The sequence below is a fragment of the Porites lutea genome, chromosome 5 (assembly GCF_958299795.1).
Source record: "Porites lutea chromosome 5, jaPorLute2.1, whole genome shotgun sequence".
NCBI classification, from domain to species: Eukaryota; Metazoa; Cnidaria; class Anthozoa; order Scleractinia; family Poritidae; genus Porites; species Porites lutea.
This window is the reverse complement of record NC_133205.1, coordinates 31,273,814-31,279,041: the sequence shown is the minus strand read 5'-3', so window position 1 is coordinate 31,279,041 and position 5,228 is coordinate 31,273,814. Positions and strand designations below refer to the sequence as shown.

The window sequence follows — 5,228 nt, the reverse complement described above, 5'->3', positions numbered from 1 at the left end:
TCGAAAAAGTGGTCGTTACAGAACAAAAACAGTTTATTCAATTATCAAATAATTTAAGTCTATGTTACCCACAGTTAGCGGAGCTATTTTAGGTGGGCAACAATACAGTTACTGTCTCCTATAAAGTCGGCAAAAGAACGGTAACTTAAGTAAAGAGAAAGCAAGAATAAAATAAAATAAATAAATGAATAAATAAATAAATAAATAAATAAAAGGAAGCACCTCTGCATAAAATTGCACACAGATGATACGACAGTAGAGAAAAATATGAAAGAAAAATTGAATTGAAACAGTAAAGCGAGCGGACATTAAAAAGACACGTCAATGTTGGTCAATTCACCGCTGAGCAGTCGAGAGCTGGTCGCTTACAATAATGACCTCTCGTAAGCGACCGCATGGTGAAACAATAGAGGGCGGTCGCTTACAAAAGCTTCAGGAACTAATTAAAAATTCATAAAGAAAAAATGGAATTAATGTTTAATGAATATCTTTATATCTGATATAGACACGGCTAAACGACCTAAACCTTACGTTCAGTTTTTCAGACCAAGAATAACCCCAAGATATTTATCAACGAACCATTAGCGCAATGTGCAGTTTCATGAAAGTTTTGATTTATATGAATAGGAACCTGAGTGGTCGCTTGCGAGAGCGTAAAACACAACGGAAAGTCCAGTTGGGTAATCCCAAAAGTGGTCGCGGTCGCTTACGAGAGTTTTTCATTACCAAGTTTAAGCCACAATTCAAACGGGGTTTCATGAAGGTGATCGTAACTAGAGCTGGTCGCTTACGAGAGTGGTGGTAAGGAGAGCTTCGACTGTAATAGTCCAGTTTCGAGTTCGCTGTTACCGCTGAATTAAAGAAGTGAAGACGCATTTTTTACAGGCTTAGCCTCCATCTGAAGTAATATATTCACAAATTCCACCAAGAAAAAGACCTGTTTATTACTCTGTCTATTGTGTATATTCAAATTTCAAACACTTACTTACCGGAATTTCTGAATATTTTACTTTATGTCGAGGCTAACCCTGTATAAATGTGCCGTTAATGTTTGTATTCAGCGGTAATTTTTAATTCGAAACTGGACTATGCCTTTTATTCTACCTTCGACAATATACGGCACCACAATAGTGGGCGAAACATTTTATAAAAATGTAGAAAGGAATGTATATGGTGTGGCGCAGTAATGTATGTAGAAAAAATGGTAAGAAATGGTTGTCGACTTATTAATGTGTAAAATTATATGATCTTTGTGATGTCTGTAAGTACCTAATAATTTACAATGATTAAACATTACTTTCTTTCCATTATTTCTTTTAAACATTTTTATTTTTGTTTTTTAATTCAGTCAATGCAGCTGACTTTCAGCAAAGACCTGGGCATTCATATGTGATAGTTAACCCCCCGCCGGAGTTTGAGTTAAAGGCAGGCGATATCATGTAAGTAGTAGAAATAACAATTTTGAACAGAGTTGCGTGCTCTTGTTCAATGTTTCCAGAATGACAGGTCGAATATCGGGAGCGGATGCAGTATTTTTTGTTCGGGGGGTGGGGGGGGGGGAATCCAAACTTTGGTTCAGAAAGGCCTTTTGAACTGTGGGATTTAGTTTAGTGGCAAAAGGTAACGTGCGTTTCATTAAAAAATCAGCCCATTAAAAAGTGATGTACGATCCTGTCGATGTAAGAATTTCAGTCTCAAACAAGCGTTAGGTCTGGTGGGGGGAGGGTCCCGGACCCCCTCGACCCTCCCCTGAGATTTGCCACTGAATATGGTCGTACTATTTCCTTCAATGCATCATTTTCCTTGATTAACTGTGGGACTTACCGCCCAAAACATGGCACCACTTGCATTGCTTTTTATCTGAACATACATTTGTAATTTAGTACAAACGCTTCCCTTTCATTTCGTTCATGAAAACCCTACTGATCCACTTACAGGAACACTTTCCATTTTTGAATACAAAAGTAAATTGTTATTCTAGCTAGCATACAGTGCGCCATCCTCATTGTTTAGTTATCAAAATACAAGGGTTGGAAGAATTCCCTGAGTGCACCCTAAGGCACAGTCACAAACCCGTGCAAAGGACACTATTCTAATTATTAAATCAAATAGTAACTGGAGATTGCTTACATCCCTAAATAGCGCCTTGCCAGGTTAAAATGCCCTCTGTATGGAGATAACACATACCTTCTAATCCTTTTAGAATAAAGTTACTTAATAACGTTACTTTCCAGCTTCGACTTTATGCCATCTTTTCTTTAATTGTTGCAAACAGCTCTAGCCTGTAATTCGAGGAGGCCTAACCTCTCATAAGCTCCTTTAGTTTCTGTTAGGTCTCCTCCTCCTTCTTATAATATCCTATATTATTTGTAATTCATTTTCTATTATTGTTTGGCAAACAAAATAAAATAAATAAATAAATAGGCTTAAAAACACGTCTATTCTATTTTGATTTATCCTACAAAGGTGTTAATCTTCCTTAATGCATTGTATTTTTTTAGTATTTTAGTGTTTTTGTATTTAAGGATTTATGTTTTCTTACTGTGCCTTTTTGAAAACCAGCTGATGTGATATAGGTCTGCTGTTTAAAAAGCTCTTTACTAATTGTTATTATTGAAATTATTATGAATCCAATTATTATTTTTCCCATTGTATAGAGGGTATACATTTTTGGGGGTCAAAAGCATTAGATTATTGTCTGAAAGTGCTAGAACTTTCGGAACGGTCTCAGTTCCATCCGAAGATAATTTGAGGCTTCATGGGAAATATTGTCACTAATGGAAGAAACCGAGAGCCTTGTGTTGAATTATGCATTGACTGAAAACTGTTTAATTTCTACAGTTACCTGATTTGTCCATTCATTGCAAATGAGGAACAGGAGTCAACAGATCCCGAGATTATGGTCTAAGCAAAGAGCTAAGACTTACACCATTTAGTTCTGTAAATGTAGTTGGTGTTCCATAAAAGACTAGCCAGTAATGCTGCGGCATTCTTTAGAAAGGAGGAAGATAGAACACAGGCAGCCCAAGCTCACGTCACGTGAAAGGATTAGATTAATTATTAGCGGTGTGCGAGCCGGGACGTGACTGTTCAACGAAAGCGGTATTGGGTTACATGGCGGCCGTGAATTTATAAAGGATTTGTATGGGAATCCACGTTATAGATTTAGGAAGATAAATACTCGTAGAAATTCTCAATAAAAAACGTCTTACCTTATTTACATGGTGTGTTCTTGCTTGCTGTGTGGTTATTTTCCCGATCCGGTGCGATTTTAGCGATTTTTTTCATTTCTGAGTTTCCACTACTAAAGAGAGAGCAAGGCCGAACACTTCCAACCTGGACAGCCCGCCGAACGAAGCCAAAAATTCCAGGTGAAAATATCCCCACGGCCAAAATTCCACCGCAGAATCCAACTACAAAGGTTAAACTTTCATTTCAACTTTCTAGCCACGCAGTCGCATCCCTGCGAGCGACGCCAGGCGGCAGTTTGTTTCCCCGATGAAACAGTAAAACGTTGGGCCAGAACCGCGTACAAATCCACCACGACACAACGACCGTTGAAATCGGCTTGGTAACCTCGTCACGTTGACAAACAAAGACTCACGGGGTACACTAACGCAAATTGTCAACACGAATTTCTGTTCTGAATTTGCGTTAGTGTACCCCGTGAGTCTTTGTTTGTCAACGTGACGAGGTTACCAAGCCGATTTCAACGGTCGTTGTGTCGTGGTGGATTTGTACGCGGTTCTGGCCCAACGTTTTACTGTTTCATCGGGGAAACAAACTGCCGCCTGGCGTCGCTCGCAGGGATGCGATTGCGTGGCTAGAAAGTTGAAATGAAAGTTTAACCTTTGTAGTTGGATTCTGCGGTGGAATTTTGGCCGTGGGGATATTTTCACCTGGAATTTTTGGCTTCGTTCGGCGGGCTGTCCAGGTTGGAAGTGTTCGGCCTTGCTCTCTCTTTAGTAGTGGAAACTCAGAAATGAAAAAAATCGCTAAAATCGCACCGGATCGGGAAAATAACCACACAGCAAGCAAGAACACACCATGTAAATAAGGTAAGACGTTTTTTATTGAGAATTTCTACGAGTATTTATCTTCCTAAATCTATAACGTGGATTCCCATACAAATCCTTTATAAATTCACGGCCGCCATGTAACCCAATACCGCTTTCGTTGAACAGTCACGTCCCGGCTCGCACACCGCTAATAATTAATCTAATCCTTTCACGTGACGTGAGCTTGGGCTGCCTGTGGATAGAACGAACTTCAAAGCCAAAGCGGCTTGAGAATGACTGTGCTAGCATCAGGTCATTCAGAGCTAAGCCCACTTGAGAAGCTTTTACTGCGCAGAGCCCATAACTAGGAACTTGTTTCTGCTACAAATGAAAATATTCGTTGAACAGTAAGGAAATCTTCAAAACAGAGTTTTCGGAGAATACTCCTTTTGTATCGCTTGGATGTTGGTAAGATGACATTCTGGTTTTATTATTACTTCGACGGAGCGCGAAGTAAAGGATTCGCGACTCTCAGTAATGTACCAAAGTTGATATTTTCAGGACAAGATTGGGCACGCAAAGTCTGTAGGTTTTCGGTTTTACTCGGCTATTTGACAAAGCGAGAGCCGAATTAGTTCAAGATGTCTCGAGATCACTTCGATTTCTTTGATTTATTCTTTAACTTTATTATTTTGGCTTTTGCACAAAAACGTTTTGTCTTTGTTGAGTGTTACGTAGTAAAATTGCTGTCATGCGTTGCGTGACTTTCTCGAACGTTCTGTGCGTTTTTGGATCATTCATGAATAATTAATATAATAAGAGCATGTTTTTTTTTTTCATTTGCTATTCCAAAGTACAACAATTACAACAATTATGAGTCAGCACATTTGCATCAGTTCCTGAAATCATAAAATATGTCGAAAAGCTACTACTTTTCGGCTGTTTAGTATTTTCTAGAACCTTATATGTAACGGTATACAAGTTGAAAGCGAGTTGTTTTGACGAACTAAGTTTTTCCTACGAGCTGGAGAGCTGTGTTTAGTTAAGTGTGACGAAGGTCGATTTTCAAGTTCTGTGGTTACAAGTTGGCGGAGGCCATAAGATATCTCAAGTTCAAAAGAGATTTTGCTATTATTGGCAGAGACTGTTTAGTTTTACTAACGTTCAAGGCGGATGCTGTGTTTTAAAGCTCTGTAAAGACTTTGTTCCTTTGGTATTAAACTTGTGTTA

At 38.8% G+C, this 5,228-nt stretch overlaps 1 pseudogene; it reads left to right on the top strand.

Annotated features, from left to right (window-relative positions):
• Positions 1 to 5,228, top strand: part of LOC140936662 (potassium channel subfamily T member 2-like) — a 59,920-nt pseudogene extending 54,692 nt beyond the window's left edge.